Source organism: Phragmites australis, chromosome 13 (genome assembly GCF_958298935.1).
Source record: "Phragmites australis chromosome 13, lpPhrAust1.1, whole genome shotgun sequence".
In the NCBI taxonomy this organism is placed as follows: domain Eukaryota; kingdom Viridiplantae; phylum Streptophyta; class Magnoliopsida; order Poales; family Poaceae; genus Phragmites; species Phragmites australis.
This window is the reverse complement of record NC_084933.1, coordinates 23,422,907-23,444,641: the sequence shown is the minus strand read 5'-3', so window position 1 is coordinate 23,444,641 and position 21,735 is coordinate 23,422,907. Positions and strand designations below refer to the sequence as shown.

Here is a 21,735-nt window from a genome sequence, read left to right as displayed (position 1 = left end):
TCTTTTTCTTTGTCTCGCTTTCTCTATCTCTCGTCGCGTGCCGGCCCGTTCTCTCTTTTTCTTCTGTGCCGCCAGCTCTTTTAAGTACTCACCGGCTGTGACATGCCCCGAACGGAAGGAGGGGGGCTCGGATTCCGAGACACCATAAATGGAAAGTGCGTCATCATTTCCTCTGGGCGAAATGACGGGGGTGGAAAATGCATCGCACGCCCGGTCACCTGTCACCATAAATGCTCTGGCAACGAGCGCCGTGGGGAGGGCCCACCGGGTAGTCACAGAGCAACCCGGCGTGCCCGCCCTATCTTGTTCCCCTGCCACAGCAACGAGGCAGACAGAACGCCTTGACCCTCACGATGTTATCCCGAGACAAGCCGGATGGCACGGGACGGGACTCGTACAATTAATGACCCCACGCCTCTCTGCGAAAACATGGCAGGAACTGACGCTGAGCACGGCGGGAGCACTTGGAGATGTCAGGCCACGCACGCTCATTAAATGCAGCCTCAGACCTCTGACTGGTTGACACCTCATCGGTAGGCCCCTCGGGGGTCTTTCCGGGTCGTCGGGGTACCGAGTGCTCGGATGTACTGTTCACCTCCCCGAGCACTCTTCTCCCGACACTCTTGTACGGACCTTTGGGGAACCGAGTGCTCGGGGGCTGCCGCACGCAGCCCCGAGCACTCTCTCCTGAGCACTCTTGCACAGACCTTCGGGGAACCGAATGCTCGGGGGCTGCCGCACGCAGCCCCGAGCACTCTTGCACGAACCTTCGAGGAACCGAGTGCTCGGGGGCTGCCGCTCGCAGCCCCGAGCACTCTCTCCCGGAACTTATCTCCTCTGGTCATCGGGGTACTAGGGTGCTCGGAGGTGACCATACACCTCCCCGAGCACTTTCTTCCCGATACTTGGATTTCGTGGATCATCGGGGAACTGGGGTGCTCGGGGACCACTGACTGTGGTCCCGAGAGTCTTCTCCCGGGACTTAATCTTTTCTCATCTTGCAGGAGAGATCCCGCGGATGGCGCCATGTGGCGGATGGCTGGCTCGGCCTCGGGATTCGGGGACCACCGGTTCCTGATACACCGACAGCAACCATCATGGGCTGCTGCGTGAAGTGACGGGGGGTTGAAAATGCACCCTCGCCCGGTCTCGGACATCATGATTACGTTCTGCAACGGGCGCCGCGGAGAGGACCCACCGGGCAGCCACCGAGCAGCCCGGCGTGCCCGTTCGGTCTTGTACGCCTGACACAGCAGGGCGGCGGCGGGGCACCTTGGGCCTCGCGATGCTATCTCGAGGCGCGCCGGATGACGCGGGATAGGACTCGTGCATTAAATGTTCCCACGCCCTCCTGCCAGAATGTGGCAGGGACTCACACCGAGCGTGACAGGAGCAGTTGGAAGTGACGGGCCACGCGCCCTCTCAAATGCGGTATCGGGCCCTTCACTAGTTGATACCTCACCGTTGGACCTCTGTGGGGGCCACCGGCGAAGGGCTTCTTAGGCCGTCGGGGAACTGAGTGCTCGGGGGCCACTGTTCACAGCCCCAAGCACTCTCTCCCGGATATGCCCTTTCTTGGTCCTCGGGAAATCGAGTGCTCGGGGGCCACTGTTCATGGTCCCGAGCACTCTCTCTCAAAACTCACTATTCTGGTCCTCGGGGAACCGAGTGCTCGGGGGCCGCTGTTCATGGTCCCGAGCACTCTCTCCCGGAACTCACTGTTCAGGTCCTCGGTGAACCAAGTGCTCGGGAGCCGCTGATCATGGCCCCAAGCGCTCTCTCCCAGAACTATCTTCCTTGGGTCCTCGGGGTACATGGGTGCTCGGGGGGCACTGTTCGCAGCCCCGAGCACACCCTTCCCGGTACTCGGCTTTTCGGGTCGTCGGGGGACTTGGGTGCTCGGGGGCCACTGTTCATGGCCCCGAGCACTTTCTTCCCGACACTTGGTCTTCGCGGATCATCGGGGAACTCAGGTACTCGGGGACCATTGTTCATGGCCCCGAGCACCCTCTCCCGGGACTTAGTCTTCTCGTGCCTCGCGGTGATGATCCCTGCGGGAGGGCCCCACGTGGCAAACTGCTGGCCTGGCCTCGGACTTGGGGACCCCTGGTTCCTGATTCACCGACAGTATTAGACTGGGTTATTGGCTAAGTTGATAGCACTGGTGTTGTCAAAAAGTGACACACTCTTGAAATCTAACCCAAAGTTCCTAAATGTAGCAACCATCCACAAAATCTCAGAAATACAGCTAGCAGTAGCAACATATTTAGCTTCAACAGTTGACTGTGCAATACTAGACTGTTTTCGAGAAGACTAACAAACAAGAGAGTTACCCAAGAAATGATAAGTACTCTAGGTACTCTTCCAGTCAATTCTGCAACTAGCAAAATCCGCATCCGAAAAACCTTGAAGAAAAGCGAAAAAGATGCAGAGAACTAAAGACCAGACTCAAGGGTGTGCTTGAGGTGACTGAGTATGAGCTTCACCGCTTGGCAGTAAGACATCCTTGGTGATTCTTGGAAGCGGGCATATGAGTAGATGGTGAAGTGGATATCGAGTCTTGTCATCGTCAGGTATAGAAGGGAGCCAATAATGTTCCTATACTCACGCTGGTCTATATTCTCTCCATCTTCATTCAGATCAAGCACGATCGAGATAGCTATCGGTATCGCTAGGGGCTTTGCATCGCTCATGTCAACTTTTTTAGCAAATCTATGGTATATTTCATCTGATAGATGAATGTATCTTGCTTGCTTTGTTTGATTTGTAGTCCAAGGAAGAAGTTGAGCACGCTCATCACCGATATCTCAAATTCTATGTTCATAGTTTTTGCAAACTTGGCCACAAGTGCTTGAGAAAAGTTAAAAAAATGATATCATCCACGTATATCTGAACAAATAAAAAATCATTGTCGTGCTTAAGAGTAAACAAAGTTTTATCCACCGACCCCATCATATACCCATGCTCTAGCAAGAAAGACTTAAACCTATCATACCAAACCCTAGGCACCTGCTTAAGCCTATACAAAGCTTTCTGAAGCTTGTATACTCTATGTGGATATTTGAGGTGCTCAAAATATGAGAGTTGCTTAACATAGACATCTTCCTCTATGAAACCATTTATGAAAGCACTCTTAACATTCATTTGATATAATTTAAAATATTGGGATGACAGAAATGCAAGAAGGATCATAATGGTTCTAGCCTAGCTACTGGTGCAAAGGTCTCTCCAAAGTATATCTCCTCTATTTGAGTGAAACCATGGGACATAAATCTAGTTTTGTTTCTAACAACTGACCCATACTTTTTCTGTTTGTTTTTAAAGACCCATTTGGTACTTATAGTATGAATGTTAGGGGTGGCTCTATAAAGGCCCAAACTTAGTTTCTTTCAAAGTTTTCTGGTTTTTCATACATGCATTGACCCAATTTGAATCAAAAAGAGCGTATCTAATATCATGGGCTCAAAAAATGCAACAAATGTAGAATATGTGAAATGAGCATATTGAGCAGATTTGGACCTTGTTACTCTCTCACTAAGGTCGCCGATCATCAGCTGTGGGGGAGGTCTCCGCTGTAGCTGTCGAGGAGCCTCGCGCTGTGAGACGATATCCCTTTTAATTGTTGCTGGTGCTGGCTCAAAAGTAGCTGAAGTGAAAGTCGAGGCTGCAAGACCCTCTGCCGGTGTAGAAGTAGCAGGAGGCAGCTCTGAAGTAGGTGCAATGACAGGAAGTAGTGGATCATCCTAATCATCACCGAGACCTAGAAGGTCGCAGTCCACAAAGATGTCTTTGCTCCTCTGATCACATGCACACTCAAAAACAGAACTAGCACACGTTATTCATTCATTAAAAGTCACATCACATGATTCCATAATAGTGTTAGTGTCAAGATTATAAACCCTGTCAGAATGATCACAAAAGTAATATCCCAAGAAAATTCCATCAGAAGAACGCGACTCAAATTTGTCAAGATTGTCACGCTTTAGGATGAAGCATCGGCAGCCAAAAACTCTCAAATTTGAAACCTTTGACTTCCTCCCAAAGCGCAACTCATAAGAAGTCAAATTCAAATCAAGCGTAAGAAAATCCTTTTGGAGATCTAGCAAGTTGTGCTAATAGGCCCTACCTAAAATTTTCTAGGAGCCATATGCTCATCAAGCATCGTCCTAACCATCTCCACCAAGGTATGATTCTTCCTCTCAACCACGTCATTCTGCTAAGTAACGTGTGGGACAGAAAATTGATGCTCAATGCTTTGTTCAAGACAGAAAGCATAAAAGAGATAGTTATTGAACTCGGTGTCATTATCACTGCAAATTGCATTCATTGCACCAGAGAGTTTCTTGAACAATCTCTAAGCCAAGCTCTGAAATTGTTAGAACACTTCATCCTTACTCATAAGAAACAAGACCTAAGAGTAGCGAGAAAAATCATCAATAGTGACAAGTACATATCACTTCCCACCTGCTGAACAAACCCGGGAAGGACCAACAGTGTTTATATGAAGAAGTTCTCTCCGTCGTTCTGTCATCACCAGATTAACTGGTGGGAGAGACACGATAACCATCTTGCTATGCTAACAATGACCACAAATAAGGTTCTTTTCAAACTTGAGTTTGAGCAATCCTCGGATCAAGTCTAGGGCACTCAAATAAGAAAGTAAATCAAAATTCATGTGTCCTAGTCTCCTATGCCACATCCAAAGCTCCAAAGAGGATTGAGCAATTAAGCATCAAGAAGAACCAACATACTTAGAAAAATCAGCTCCGAAAACTCTTCTAACTCTAAAAATCCGACAAATCAAAGTGCTCAAAGAATTAAGAACTCGAGAATATTGCGTTTGAAATGCACTTTCAAGTCCTCATTCAACTACTAAGATACATAAAGCAAATTATATCCCAGTTGCTCCACCAAAACCACATCTTTAAGAGTGCAAAGAGTGCAACTCTCATTCACCTTTACCATACATTTGGCTTTTACTATTTGTCAGAGGGTTAACTCCTGTCGCAGTGATCCTGAGGGACCTCTTTTTAGAGATTCGACCGGGGGATGATCCTAAATATGTTCGCCAGAGAAACAAATGGGTATGAATGCGATGGCCGGTGGGGTGGAATGATCTAATGCGGAAAGGAGTAAATACGCTGGTGTTTAGACAGGTTCGGGCCGCTCGGAGGCGTAACACCCTACTCCTGTATGGATACTATAAATGCCTTGAGAATGTCCCTCAAGGATGTTGCTGGTTACAAAAATGTCTATCTATCTTAGAGCTTGGGGCTCATTGTTCCTCGGTCTGCGCTTCTCTTCGCTACTTGAAAACTTCTTCAGAAAAGGACCTCTTCTCCTCGAGAGCCCTCTCTTTTCTCCTTTTGCCCGAGAGCTCCCTGAGAACTCTGCCTTTTGTCTGTGCTGCCGACGGCTTTAAATACCCACCGGCAGTAGCGTGCCCCGAACGGGAGGGGGCATGAGTTCCGAGACACCATAAATGGAAAGGGCGTCATCATAGCCTCTGCGTGAAGTGACCGGGGGTGGAAAATACGTCCCACGCCCGGTCATCCGTCACCATAAATGCACGGGCAACGGGCGCCGTGGAGAGGGCCCACCGGGCAGCCACGGAGCGGCCCGGTGTGCCCGCCCTGTCTTGTTCTCCTGCCATGGCAGCGCGGCAGACAGAACGCCTCGGCCCTCACGACGTTATCCCGAGGCGGGCCGGATGGCACGGGATGGGACCCGTGCATTCAATGACCCCACGCTCTTCTGCCAGAATGTGGCAGGAACTGACACCGAGCATGGCGAAAGCAGTTGGGGATGACAGGCCATGCGCGCTCTTTAAATGCGGCCTTAGGCTTTTAACTGGCTGACACCTCATCAATGGGCCGCTCGGGGGGCCACTATCAGGGGGCTCTCTGCGTCGTCGGGGAACCGAGTGCTCGGGGGTACTATTCATCTCCCCGAGCACTCTCTACCGAGAATGCCATTTCTTGTCCTTAGGGAACCGAGTGCTCGGGGGTACTGTTCACCTCCCCGAGCACTCCCTCCCGGGTATGCTTGTACGGATCCTCGGGGGACCGAGTGCTCGGGGGCCGCTACACGCAGCCCCGAGCACTCTCTCCCGAAACTTCCTTCATTGGGTCCTCGGGATACTTGGGTGCCCAGGGGGCCACCGCTCGCGGCCTCGGGCACGTTTCTCCCGGTACTTAGCTTTCCTGACCGTCGAGGGATTCGGGTGCTCGGGGGCCACCGTATGCCTCCCCGAGCACTTTCTTTCCGGTACTTAAGCTTCGCAGATCATCGGGGAACTTGGGTACTTAGGGACCACTGACTGTGGCCCCAAGCACCCTCTCCCGGGACTTAATCTTTTTTACCTCGCGGAGGAGACTCCGCGGGATGGCACCATGTGGCGGATTGCTGGCCTGGCCTCGGGATTCGGGGACCCCCGGTTCCTGATTCACCGACACTATTCCTTTCCAATCATCCTCGAAAGTGATGTACTCATCTCTTTGTTGGGGTGATGTACTCATGTCTGTTCCTTTCACCCTAGACTCATAAGTGTTCTCATCTTTAGCTGTGGAGGTATGTTGGGTTGTGTTGTAGCTTTCTTCTTTGTGGGATGTGGAGTGGGTTTCTTGATGGTTATGGTGTGATTTTGGACTTCTTAGCTTCTAGGGGTAGTAGGTAAGGTGAAAACAGTCTTATCAACCCTATTATAAGTCACTCTCTCAAAACTCAATCCCAAGGATAAACCCGTCTTATTGGCACATATCTTAGTCTTAGCCAAGATCAATTTCATTTTGCTCTTACCTTCTGAGCACTTCTCTACAAGAGAAAGTGAGTACTCATTTTTGGCCATGAGCTTCTCAACTTGCCCTCTAACCCAGCTAAGCTTGTCCTTCAAGATGATACAGGTGGAACTGTTTGGTTGCATATCCTTAAAACTTTCAACACTCTCCAATCTAGACTCTAGCTCCTTTATGCACTTGGCTTTCACATCAATATCCTTTAAGAGCAAAGGGTAATTTTTGCAAGCGTCTAAGAGAATAGGTCTAGACTCCTCCTATATGCGCTTCTTCTCGATAGTCTCAAGCTGACTGGTGACTTCAGCATGCAAAGTCTGAAGCTTGGCAAGCTCACTCATGACCACAAGAAAACTATCACACTCTTCATCATTGGCCCTAGACTTAAGCAACTCAAGCTCAAAAGATGCACTCTAGCCTAGAACTTAGTTCCTTAAGCTCACGAATCACTTTTTAAGCAATCTATTTTGGCTAACAAGCGCATCATTCAATGTATCAACCTGAATAGAAAGCTGATCGTAGAAGGGTAAAACCTCAGAAGAATCGAGTTTGGGGTCGTTGTCGCTGTCGTCCGCCATAAGCAAAGGCTGGTGAAGTCCTTGGCCTTCTTCTTGTTCTTCATGAGCTACTCCTCCTACTCCAATCTCTCCTCCTCGTTTGAGGAAGTGTCGACGTCGCTGAGTGCCACCACAAATACCCTTGAAGCCGCCTTCTTGGCTATCTTGTCGCAGTTCTTGAAGAAGTGCTTCTTGGACTTCTCGTGTTTGTCATGGTCGTGGTTGTGGTCTTCTCTCTTCTTGAACTTATGCAGTCCATCTTGAAGTGGGTGATGTCAACACACTCAAAGCTGGCCCGAGAACCAGCCCTTCTAAGGTCTCGACGGTTGTTAGAGAAGCGGGTGAACTTCTTTACAATCAATGTAAGATCCTCAGCATCAAGCACATCCACATTCTCCTCTGTGATAGAGACTAAGGAAGATAATACAAATTCACTTGGTGAAATGTTAGCACAAGAAAATCTAGCTTCAACCTGATTACCACCACTGGGTCTAGAACCAACGTCATGTTCTGAGATATGGGATTTTGAGATCTTTTCGAGCGGCCTTGGCTATCTTGGTGGACTTGAGCTTGCTAAAGAATTTATCATAAGTTAATGTGTCATAATTGGATGACGCTTCAATGCTCGAGGTATTAACTTCTCATATGCTACGATCAAGTATAGAGGAGTTTGATTGCTCTCTCATGGTCATAATAGGGAAAAACATAAGTGGATCTAATGTTGCTAATAATTCCATTAAATCAGCAAACATTTAATCCAAGGATTATCCAGGCCATTGAACAAATATTTGAAATTCTTGGTTATATGTGCTCTAACACCTAGCCTTGATTTGGTTGATACTCTCATGAAAGACACTAAGGGTAGTTCAAATCTCACGGGCAGTACGAAGGTGCTGAATCCTGATGAACTCATACCGACTTAGGCTTGTGAATAAAATATTTTTGGACTTGTTGTTGGTCTCATACTATTCGATTTGAACTTGAATAGTGCGAGTAGCAAGAATCTCATAGTTGGAGTCAACTATTTCCTATATTGCACTTCCTTGGCTTAGAAGATAAGCCTCTATGTGCACCTTTCAGTACAAAAAATCACAGCCATCAAGCAGTGGAATCTTTCCACTTCTCTCTATTGTCACCTACGGATCACAAAGCCAGTTAAGATCAACAGGTGATCAAATCGGCTTTAATACCAATTGTAGGACCGAGAACGGCGACTAGAGTGGAGTGCATAGGCGCCTCAAGATTTTCTTTCAAAAGAATGGCCTTCATCTATTGTCACCCAATACACCTCAAAAATAGATCACAACAAAGTGCAATGCAAGACAAAAAAATCACAATGGAAATAGAAGAACCTGGAAGTTTCGAGTTGGATCTGGAAGTTTCAACATATCGAAAGTTACCGGTTGAACTAGAAGTTCCGAGTTGAACAAAACAATTATTCAAAATTCAAAATCCAAACTTGAAAATCCAATCAATGGTGGGTCTCATGATTGAAATCAAACACTAGATTCCACAGCATACCAATCCATAACTCATCCCCACACAAGGCTTGAATCTTGAGAAGAAACACTCAAAAAGATGAACACCAGGTGAAGATAGTCTCTAAGTTGAGAGATAAAAGGCAAGAGAATTCAATACCCAATTGTGTACATTTGTACGCGAAATTTGTGCCTCTAGCAATGAGAAGAACCACTCAAATAAGGTGAGAAATTTCAGTTTAAGCATGAAAACAAAAATCGCAATCGAAAGATGAAATACTTGTAAACTCGAAAGGGAACCAATAGAGTAAAACTAGAAGGATGTAAATCCAAGCACGAGAAGAAATTTTCACTTCATTACTCACAAAGGTCAGCCCTATTTTCGCCAAATCACAAAGATTTTGCTCAAAAGTTTTCACCTAGAACATCGCCTAAGCACTCATCTTTCTCTTCTGTAAAACCCTGGCACAAGGTTCTCATATGAATATATCAAGGGGCCCAAGGAGCTGGTTCAAGGATATCAACTATCCCCCTCCTCTATTTATAGCATAGTTTCCTTAACCTTAAGTTTCTTAGCATGTTTCAAAAATACCCATCTCTTATAGTACACTTCTACCTACCACTGAAAGTATTTGGTCTATTTTCTCCTCCATCCATCGAACGAACATGGCTTATTCATTACTTAGCTTCGCCTCGATGCAAGCTTGGCGATTATGTCATGTGCACTTCCATCTTTCCCACGTTTTTGAGATCAAACCGCAAAACCTCTTGCATGCTTCTCAAAGCGTGACTCACTGCCACTTGCTTGGCCTCAAGCAAGCATTCCGATGTTGACACGTGTACTCTATCTTGCGATCTTAACCGCTGGTAAGTCTCCCAAAAAGAATCATGAACACAGGACAAACGGACTTCATCCAGGGTACCGAAAGTTCCGGGTTTACCTCCAGACGGAGGCTCTCTATCTTGGTTTCCCTGCCAATCTGGAAGTTTCGGGTCTAGGCCAGAAATTCTGGGTACATGCAACCAAAACTGACACCGAAAGCTCCAGTGATACAAAAACTCCAAACATCGGATAATCACCTAGAAGTTTTGTGTTCAGACTAGAAGTTCCGAGTTCACCAAAATCAGCACATCAAAGCTTAAGCAAAACCGAAGATCATCAAACTAAATCAATATCGATATCAATCACTCATCAGAAGCAAACTAAGACACATTTCAACTTAGTTTCTCAATCATCTATGAAGAAACATGTAACAAAAAATTCTGCACAAGAACTATATTGACCAACTTAATCAGAAATCAAGACAAACACCGACTAATTAACTCGCATGAAAAAAATTCAATGATCTAATATCAAATTCACAAACCAAATCAACAAATTGCTTCTCTCACTTGATATTGTCGCCAAAGAACCACCATTTGTGGACACTCACCCTCCACTTGCCAAGCTCCTCCACCACGGTTCTATTTGGTTTCTCCGATCGCTGTTGTAGGACAAGCTGTGGCCAAAGCAACTCGTCGTCGTCGTCTGTCTCACTGTGTCCACGCTTGACTTCGATGTCGTCACACGACCTTCTTCGCATTCCCCCAATAGATGTGTGTGTGTCATGTGGTCACTGAAAGCGGGAAGCTCGCCTCCGATGAGGCTGCCGCTGTGGCAGATCAGTTTGAGTCTGCTGTCGGGAACTCGTTTTCAGGTGTGGTGGGAAGGCAGGTTGAGGTGATGTGAGTGGAGGAGAAAGGGGACTGGGCTCACTCGATGGAGGTGTGGAGGTGACGAACGCGATAAGGCGGAGCGACAGGTATCGTTAACCGATTACGCTCGGATGAGAGGGGTATATGCCCGTATCCAATTACACGGTACTAAGATTACGCCCTGCCTAAAACAAAAAAAAAAGATATAAATAATCCAATTAACCTTATGAGCTGCTTATGTTACAAAAGCTTGAATCAAACACTACCTTAGTATTAGTACAGTACTAGGTCCAGTTAGAAAAGCTCAAACCAAATATTACCTTAATACTAGTACTAGGTCCAGTAGCTATGTGGAGGTGCGTTCCTTATCTTTAGGAACGGATAACGGCAGGTAGCATGAACTTCCGCATCCATGACCCATGAAATCTTCTTCGTTTATCTGTAGGCAGACTGCACAGCACAGTCACATATAGTCAATGGTGGCTGCAAATTTTGGAGGAAATTCCATATTTGCCATTCGAGGTTAGCCATTTCCTGATTCTGCCAACGAAAAGCCCTAATTCTTGCATCTGCCATGGACTCCATAACTTTAGCCTATATCTGCCACTCCCGTCAGGGTGTCATTCTGCAACGGTTATATGAGAGAGAAAAGGTCATATTTGCCTCTAACGAAAAACCGTTGGAAATGGTGTTACAGGTCCCCCCTCCTACCAACCTCTCTCCAGCTCTTCTCCCCTATTCTCTCTTGCTCCATTATGTTCTCATCTTTTCTTCGGATTTAGGGAGCTTGAGCTAAGGTTTCAGTGGATTCGGGAGTGAGGATTTTAAGAGGTGGTTGACTCCATTATGAGTCTTAGAGTATCTTCAACCGTTATAGTTGACTGTTATCTCTTATTTTTTTAATATATTTTTTAAAATTTATACGAGTTCTATTATTTTCAATTATCCATATCTCACCATGCTTAAAAATATCTCTTGATTTCTCTCTATAAAAAACTAGCTCTTCAAAATTCTCCACGTTAGTAAAATAAAATCTAATAGCTAGCTCTTATCTCTACTTCACTCATTTTTTCTCTATACACATCTACAATAATAAAAGGTAGCACTATCTATAAGTTTCCTTTAGTGTTATTGCTGACTAAGCGCTGAGTGGGAGATCTAGAAAAGTGTTACGACTCATTTTCGCTATAAACTGACAGGCCAACGAAGCTAAACTGTGCGCGCTTGTGACGGACCTGACGGGAGTGACAGATACAAGTTAAAGTTATGAGTTCATGGCAGATGCAGAAGTTGGGGCTTTTCGATGGCAGAATCAGAAAATGGCTAACTTGGAATGGCAAATATGGAATTTACTTCACATTTTGGGGAGCTCATAGCAAAACACATGCACAAATTTACTTAGAGTATTTTCAACTGATTACTCATATTTAACTCCTTATTTTTCTTATTTAGAGGTTTCTCATTCAGATTTTATCCCCTACTTCTCAGCACGTTACAACCGACCCCTCATATTTGACTCCCTATATTCGAATCACCTCTATTTTATTAACATCTGGTAACTCTCTCTCCCTTTTCTCCTCTCTCTCCCCTCTCTCTCCAGAGCCTCTCTCCCGACGCCGATCAGAGCTCCCTCTCTCTCCACGCTCCTTCTCTCTCCCCGACCTCCCTCTCCTCGAGCTTCCTCTCTCCACGCCTCTACGGCACGGGCGAGCGGGTGAGAGGGCGACGGCGTAGCATGGGCAGGCGAGCAGGTGCTGGGAAGCGCGGGCGGGCAGGTGCAGGGCAGTGCGGCGGCGCAAGTGAGGGGCTGGATGAGGGGTCGGATGAGGAGCCCCTAGATGTATGGAGTGAGGAAAGAGATTTGAGGGTTCCTCGAAGAAAGAGGATCAAATAAGGGGTCGATTAGAGATCGATTTTTATCGTTTTTCTCTTAAATATAGAATAGGGATGGGAAGAGAGTTCAATTTGAGATGCTCTTAGTCCGAGTCGCAGGTAGCCTGTGTTGCTCAAACTTCCACGCTATGCTGCTATATATAACTCCGCTCAAGCAGGATACGGTGTACGATATAGCCCAACACGTGTTACACGTCTCGGAGAAACACTAACCCAGCACGCGGGACAAACAGTGCAGATGGCTACGGCGAGCAGCGCGGTGACAACGTTCCTCCCGACGGCGTCGGACGAGGCGACGCTGCGGCCGTCGTTCGTGAGGGAGGAGGACGAGCGGCCCAAGGTGGCGCACGACAGCTTCAGCGACGAGGTGCCGGTGCTGTCGCTCGAGGGCATCGGCGGCGCGCGGCGGGCCGAGATCCGCGCGCGCGTGGCCGCCGCGGCCGAGGACTGGGGCATCTTCCAGGTGGTGGACCACGGCGTGGACGCCGCCCTCCTGGCCGACATGTCGCGCCTGGCGCGCGAGTTCTTCGCGCTACCGCCCGAGGAGAAGCTCCGGTTCGACATGTCCGGCGGCAAGAAGGGCGGATTCATTGTCTCCAGCCATCTCCAGGTACGTGCGTGTTGTGTAAGCGCGCGCGCGCGCCGTTACTTCGTACGTGCTCAACACGGTTCGTCCAACGTCTAGCTAGCTAGATGCAGAGTTGCAGGCTTGGTCTCCTTAGATCACGCAGAGACTTCGGAAAAATGGTAGCCGAAATTCATCGAACTTTCTGTGTTCACGTATTAAGTGGTGTTTAGCATAGCTACAACTTTAAGATCTACTTAGGATTTAAAATTTATAGAATAAAATAATATGATTTAACCATTCTTTTTACTCAGAAATAATCTGAAATTGCTGTTCACGTATTAAGTGTGGCCCCTATATGTGTATGGCCACTATACACAAACTGATCTGAAATTGCTGCAATTCTCTTTTTATTTCTTAAGTTAGTAACAACACAATATCTTCGAGTAGGATCGTTTTGCTGTTAACGCAATTTAGCGTGCAGGGGGAGGCGGTGCAGGACTGGCGTGAAATCGTGACATACTTCTCGTACCCCGTGAAGGCCCGCGACTACTCGCGGTGGCCCGACAAGCCGGCGGCGTGGCGTGCGGTGGTGGAGCAGTACAGCGAACGGCTGATGAGTCTGGCCTGCAAGCTCCTGGGCGTGCTGTCAGAAGCGATGGGCCTCGAGACGGACGCGCTCGCCGAGGCCTGCGTCAACATGGACCAGAAGGTGGTGGTCAACTTCTACCCCAAGTGCCCGCAGCCGGACCTCACGCTGGGCCTCAAGCGGCACACCGACCCCGGCACCATCACGCTGCTGCTGCAGGACCTCGTCGGCGGCCTCCAGGCCACCCGCGACGGCGGGCGGACGTGGATCACGGTGCAGCCCATCGGGGGAGCCTTCGTCGTCAACCTCGGCGACCACGGCCACGTGAGCTGAAATCATTAGCTTGTCATGTACTTACTAGCTGGTGCTTCTGTACGGCTGTATGCAAAGCATGCAGCCTCCTGACCGTGCGCGTGCAGTTCTTGAGCAACGGCAGGTTCAAGAACGCCGACCACCAGGCGGTGGTGAACTCGGAGTGCGGCCGGCTGTCGATCGCGACGTTCCAGAACCCGGCGCCCGACGCGACGGTGTACCCGCTGGCCGTGCGGGAGGGCGAGGCGCCCATACTGGACGAGCCCATCACGTTCGCGGAGATGTACAAGCGCAAGATGGCGCGCGACCTCGAGCTCGCCAAGCTCAAGAAGCAGGCCAAGGCCGAGAAGGAGCTGCAGCTGCAGCAGAGTTCGCGGTGCTGAAGACCAAGTCTCTCGACGAGATTCTTGCCCGAGGCGATCAAACCATTGATCCACGATTGGTGCATGATTTGTAACAATTTAGCTATCGTGATTAAGCTCTATGAAATAATGTGTGGTGAATTAAGTAGTAGCTCTTCGTCAGTGCCTCTAGTAAAGTGGACGGTTACCTAGGTTTGAACATGAGATGCACTGATTTATGTCTAGAAAAATAATAATAATGTGTGGTCTGTGAAACCGAGGTAATTGCTAGTGTGCTTGTGCAGATTAAGTGTGTTTTATATGAATTCTAAATGTGCAGTTTCAGTACTGAGATGATCACAGTGACAAGTGCAGTCGTCATTTCTCAGTAACGTAGGCAAGAGCACATACTTCTCCAAGAAAATACGTCAATTTCTTAGAATACGTCAGAGTGAACTCAGAAGTAAGCCCTGCTTTCGACCCTTCAATATGGATGTTCATTTTTATGTGATGCACGGTACACTCAAAAGATTAACCGATCCTATCCTAAAGTTATATCACAGCAGTAAGTAAACCAGAAAAGCCTATATGAGACAGTTGAGCCAAAAAGAAAATACGACGAGGTAGTCAGTTGGTCACACCACTCAACTTGTTATCCTGCAGCACCTCATGAGTCATGACGTCATCGGCATTCACTCAATCCAAAATCGCACAAGTCAGGTTCTTTGAAATAATTCCATACCAGTCCTTGAACGAAATAATGTGCAACCATAAAAAATCCAAGAATATAAAACATGCATTAGCATCATGTAACTCAAGCGCCTTTACCACACTATTGACTACGATGGGTGTACAGGGACCTTCACCACAGAACACCATCGAGCATAAAGTTTTATTGCCAACGGTACAATTAATAGAATTGTTTGAAAAACAGTGGAAATTCAAATAACATAATTGCAAAAAGGTTTAGAAAGTGCTACAGCAGTTTAGATAAGCTTCTACTTCAGACGCTTCACAAAATCCTACAGGCAAGGTTATGCTTCTCCTACAACGTCCGAGGAGAACATAAACTTCAAGCTACAAGAGATTGAAGAATTTTAGTGCCAATACTTTTTTTTTCCAATCGTAAATACCAAGTTCAACATTTTTATAATGTATATGACTTCAAACATGTATACTTAAGATTTAGTGAAAATTGCAAAAACCCACTTGTATGATATAAGGGTTTCATTTACCCACTCACAAGAACTTTCAGTTCAGTTTTACACCTACAAATTTAAAGTGTTTTCAAATATCTCTTAGATCCATATATCGCTTTGGTCATCATATATGTGCATCGCATGGCCGCAGGTCCTGTTGTATGACCTCTGTTGGCTCTCCCAACCTCTAACGTGGCGGGCGGACATATTGGTTCCTCTCCATAGCTCTCACGGCAACACAACAATCTTACACCCATCATGCTAGATGAACCAACAAAGGCAACACAACAGGATCCATCGCCATATGACGTACATCTTTGACGGTCAAAACGATATATGGATCTAAAAGGTATCTAAAAACACTTTAAATTTTTAGTGTAAATCTGAACTAAAAGTTATTATAAGTGAGTAGATAAAAACCATTGTTACAAAAGCCGTCGATCACGATCGATCTCATCTATTTGTAATGAAGTCCAACCGATCGTACACGGTTGTGGGCGGGCACACGATTATACCATGGGCTAGTAGATGCATGTCCATGTTTTCGGTGTGCCCTCTGAGGAGATGGTCCCCAAGACGGACGTGCTCATCAAGGCATGCTTCAAATAGCCCTACCTTACGCCGGGCCTCAAACGCCACACAAACCCCGGCACTATCATGTGTCGCCCGGGGTGCACGAAATGGCCGGCCGGTGCCCACAAAATGAGGGCGACTCAGGTGAGGCACGCTGCAAGGGGTACACACGTACGCGCGGCCGTGACAGTGTTGTGCTCGGTTGCGTTCGCTTGGGAGGCGCGTACGCGTGTGTGCATTGCCCTCGTGCACAGGCAACGCATCACAAGAGAAGTGTATGCGCGCGGGGGGCAGCCGGGTGTCACACCCGGCGGCAAGGTTGTGTTGCCGTTGCATTGCACCCATCGAGGTCGCACGAGTGCTCCAGCCGATGGCCGGTGTAGTCATCTCTGTAGTAGAAAGGCGATGGCCAGCCCGTGACCCAGGCAGGGTTAGACTATCTCCAACCATTTCCTTTCATTTCATTACCTTCTCGGTTCTCTTCCCTGTTTCCATTACTTTTATTTTCATTCATCTCCAACAGCTTCTCTTCGAGTGGAATCGTGAAGGGAAATGAGAGATAATCTCGTCATAAAGGAAATAACCTTAGGAATCCCTTCGTGACGAAAACCGTGAGGGAAAACCGTTGGAGCGTTGAAGGGAACGAAAATCTTATCGTGAAAGGATTCTGACCTTTGAAGTGAAACAGTTGAAGATAGTCTAAGAAAGATGGGGATGTTATTGAGCATGTGACAATTGCTAGCCCTCTGACGCGCTTCACATTAGTTTCTACTTGATTCTCTGTCACACCTTTAGTTCTTGTAGCGCTCCAATTATTTGAGAAGCTGACCACTAACCAGATCTCTACCATGGAATCTTTCAGTGTCTGGGTGCGTAGGTGCGAGTTAAAGCTGTCCTTTTCGCTCGAAGATGAATGGAACACATCACCTACTCGAAAAGTATAAGTGTGAAGATACTAGACGTCTAGAAGCGTTTTTTTTTTCGTCAGGTGACTATCAAATAATTTAGCTCAGTTCATCCATGGTTTAGGTTAGTGCAGCTCATGTGCCGAAGAACTTCCAGAAAGAGACGCTTTGTTTGATCAGCGTACGACTCTCGGACCGCCCTATGACACAGCAGCGGACCGGTGGACATTGTGCCTGTGGCCAGGCCTGGGCTTGCCCGGCGCGGCTGAAAGTTGAAACCAAAGCTGAAAGCCGGAGGTGAGAGCGCTATACAGCCCACGGAAACGGACTAGTCACGCATCGAGGGCCCAGAGTTCAAGGGCACTGACTCTAGTTTCTGCTAAAACAGCGGGCCGAGAGGCTTAAGGGCCCAGAGTTCATGAATGGTGCAGGCTCAATCCTACTGATACTGATAAGCGGCTGAGTAACTGGATAAGTTGTAAACGTATTGTGTATACATGCACATGCTTAATCACACACACGTTTGTTGATGCTAACTGCTGTCAGTGCGGGGCTCTGCAGAAGCGCGGGCCACCATAGCCTTAGCATGCTCCCCCATTGGCTGTCCCTTCTGCATAGCTAAGGTGTCACGGCTCATTGACTCTGAGCAGCTATATTTTTATGTGACCAACAATGGCTACTCGTAGAGGATTTATACGTTCTAGTGAGTACATCACTATATCTGTATCTGCCCGACGTTGCCGATCAAACAGGCAGCAGACCATCCGCACGTACGTCAGTCCTCACCACCGCCCACCGCACGACGCTGAAAAAGAGCAGTTCCATCAGAAACACGATACCGCGTACACATGAGTACGTACATGGCCAGTACCTCTAGAGAAACAAGTCGCAAAGTTACCTGCAGTCCTGCACACTGCGATTCATTTCGATGCCATGCATTGGCCGAGCTGAAGTAAGAAACAAGCTGCATGCAAAAGTTACTGCTGCCCGGAAATATCTCCGAATATATGCACTCTCGCCACTTTTTACAGCTGCTTATTATGGCACGTACATTTTGTATTGCGCAATGTATGGCGGTGGTATCCGATCGGTTGGTGGCGGCAGACGCTACGCTAGCTCGTCGTGCTCGTGCGCAGGCAGCCATGATGGATGGTGTGCGCAGGTCGGGCGGCAGGTGCGGGTGCGCGGCGGGGCCCGAGGAGTATTGCCGAGCCCGCGACGTCCCATTGGCTGCGTGCCCACCTTCCGCAACCAGTTAGGTGGCGCCACGGCGGACGGAGAAGGGACCGCGCCACACGCAGGCAGGCCAATGATTTGTGTGGCGGGCCGACATGGGCCGACCAAACCTGGATGATTACTTGGCCTGGGCTTACGTCGTTTGGATGCTTGGAGCGGGCAGCTAACCGCGCAACGTGCGGCGCCGGCGATGTGCGGCGGCCGTGGCACCACTCGTCTCTGATTGGTGACCGCTGCACCGGCGCCACCGCGGCAATACTACTCTCGCTCTTGCTAAGTCGAAAAAGTTACAGCTGCAGCTACCTGAGCAGTTGATCGGTGGATCGGAAGAACGGTGGAAAAGGCGCATGCGGCAGGCCCGTTGCATGATTCTGCATGCAGGTGGATAAGGAGGGACGGCGTCTCTGGGTGCTATGACAGTGATGATGCCGCCCCCGTGTTTCATACTTTCATGACGACGAATTGGCAGAAATGTGTGAGCCGAAGGTGCCCACGTCGAGACCCCGGGGATTCGATTTTGACAAGACCAGCAAGCCAGGGTCCGTCTCCGTCTTTCGTGGTTACTAGAAATGGTTTGTCACACGACACACTTCTGATCCAGTAAACTGCTGCTCCCTTCAGACATGCCTTGCAATGCTCCGGAGTTCAAAGGTCTGCAGAGTGTGTTCCTTGCACTAACAGACGGTAGTCCTAAATAACAGCTGAACCAGCCGGCATGCAGACAGTGCTACTGGAGTATACTCGAGTGTGCAGGATCGGAGCGGGTTATATACAACAAGCATGCGCATGAAACCTTTTGACCAATGCCTCACGCTTGCTTGCCGCCTTTTCGGCAAGGTGCCAAGTTGTGCAGTTACCAGACTTCTGCTCACTGAGTGTTCAGTCGTTGCTACCCAGACCATATGCTGTCCTTGCTGCGTTTTTTTAACAGCATACATTTGGCTAGAATTAATCTGTAGCTACTCACAGCTCCAAACCATAAGCAAAAGGATTACTGGAACAGCTAAACAAAATTCCCCTTGTAAGTTAGCCGATATACATGAATGTACCTTTCTAGGCGATTCAATTCACGGACAAAAATGTCGAAAACAAAGGGAACAGTGTGACGTCGGCAGCTGGCCAGGGTGATGCACCGTATGTCGTACAGTGCTTTTGCTTCACTTCTCCACCAAAAGATGCACCGCACCGGTGGCAATACTGCTGTCCACCTAAATAAACATCCTAGAATGCATTGCCACCGAGGCAAAAAAGCACCAGTATCTATTATGTCCACTTGTTCAGTTCTTTGTGTGTTCCCAAAGGATAAGAGCTAGCTCCCCGGCGCAACGCCGGCTGCTCCGGACATCGCCATCTGTCCCACGGCCACACCCTAGTTTAAGCATGCGCCAAGCCGCCAAGTAGCACGTGTCGCCTGCCAAGAGCTCCTTTCACAATTCAACAAACTCCTAACATAACTTGAGGCCAGGGAGACCAAAACGGGCGCAGTAGCTTGGGGCAGATCTAGGGCTGTGTCAGGCCGATCTTGTGGCTGCAGTTAGAGTGGTTGTTGCATGCGCACGTGAAATGTGTGTGAATGGACTTTGTTCGTTCGATCGGTGAGAGTAATATCTTATAATTTTTTTACAAAATATATAATCTACTTCTTGTTAACCTAATATCCATTAAAAACGCACGAACGAAAATATAAACTTTTGAAAGATAAAATGAGAAAAAAAATTCTAAAATAACATAACTCCACAGATAAAATATGAACTATAGACTCTATTCAAGATCATTCTATGTGTCTTTAAGCATAAAAATTTAAAACTTGAACGAAGAAAAATACAAAAATACAATCCCGGAAAAAAGCAACTATTCAAGTTAATAATCTAAAGATAATAAGATTTAAGACCACCTTAAATACATGAGTATATGAACGTTTATTCTTCTAGCAATAAGAAAAACAACTTCCTAAAGTTAAAAAATCGTAGCAGAAAAGCAAAAACAAAAATCAATAAGAAAATCACAATAAAAAAACTTGCAAAATTATAAGGGAACAAGTAGAGAGAGACTAAAAGAAAGGGAATTCAAGTATATACAAAAATATAAGCTTCATTAACAAAAGAAGTCAGCCCTATTTTAGACAAATTATAAGGATTTTTCTCTAAAAAGCTCTAATCTATTACATAGGCGAAGCACTCATCTTTCTCTCCTCTAAAACCCTAGCACTATGCTCCCAAATGGGTGACACAAGGTGCTCAAGTGGCTAGTTCAAACTTTTTTATAGCTTTACCTCTATATTTGTAGGGCTAGTAAGTTTGACCCGTAAGTTTTTTAACTTGTTACCAAAATACTCATCTCTTGTAGTATTCTTCTACCTACTACCAAGAGCTCAAGTGGCTGGCTAAAAAACTTGACTCCTAAGTTTCCTAGCTTGTTACCAAAATATCACTCTCTTATAGTATACTTCTACTACCACCGAGGGTCTTTTGGTATATTCCTTGCTCCGTCCATCGAACAACCGTTGCGGCTTCACGATTTAGTTTCGCCTCGACGTAAGCTTCGCGATTGTGCCACATACTCTTTCAATCCTCCTACGGTTTTTGAGCCCAACTGTGAAATTCTCTGCATGCTTCTCAAAGCTTGACTCATCACTTGCTTACACTTTAAGCTAGTGCTCTGATATCGACATGTGTACTTCATCTTGTGATTCTGATCATCGACAAGTCTCTCCCGCTCCTGATCTCTTGGGGGCTTTATCACTTCCACCGACATCCCTTTCGCTTGACTTTCTTAATATGTCGTCTTCATCCTCCATTTCATGCTTGCTTGACCTCCATATGTACTACTAGAATCACATTTGACTCCGTCCGACCTCCTTGATTGTCTGATACCAAACACCCACTTAGCTCTGATCACCCGCCGTCGATCGCTAAGTTGTATCCCCACCTACACATCTTGAGATAAGCAAACATATTTCTCCAACTCTAACTCTAGTTAGTCCATAATCAAAATACTCAAACTAGACTCAAGCAATACAAAACTTAATAAATCAAATTGACAACCTTATTAATCACTTATCACATATAAATCAATGTACAATTCAATTTGGTTTTTCAAAAATCAAATGTGAATGCGTAAATTGATCTAACGACGGCACAGTCTGAGATGCCAAAAGGTAGATAGATAGAGAACTTTCATTTTTGCGTGCGAGGAAAGGGCGTGCATGCCACACTGAGGGCCACAACTAGAGACCGAATGATCAGTTGCTGCATGTAGCCAGGGGCTTAGCAAACCTGTGTATTTATTAGGTCAGTTTTGGATGCTTGCTATGCTACAGTTCAAACGTTGTTGTTGTGATGCAATCCGTCTGATATGGATTTCATGTTTAACACTATGCTTTATTTCGCTCAACTTGAGTTTTGGGCCAGTTATACAATTATATGCCCGAGCAACCAATGAGCTTGGGACTGAGACTCCTAGGAGTTTGCTTGAAAAGAACTAGAGGCTGTTCCAATGAGCCATGGCACAAGTGGACCCGTGGGTCCAGCCAATAAGAGGCGAAGTAAACTGAGGAAAATATGTGAGAGAAAGCAGGAGCAGCGCTGGGTAATGATCAGGT

General features: G+C 47.2%; 1 pseudogene; it reads left to right on the top strand.

Annotated features, from left to right (window-relative positions):
• Positions 1-12,512: 12,512 nt before the first annotated feature.
• Positions 12,513-14,573, top strand: LOC133887665 (flavanone 3-dioxygenase 1-like; annotated as a pseudogene).
• The last annotated feature ends 7,162 nt before the right edge of the window (positions 14,574-21,735 follow it).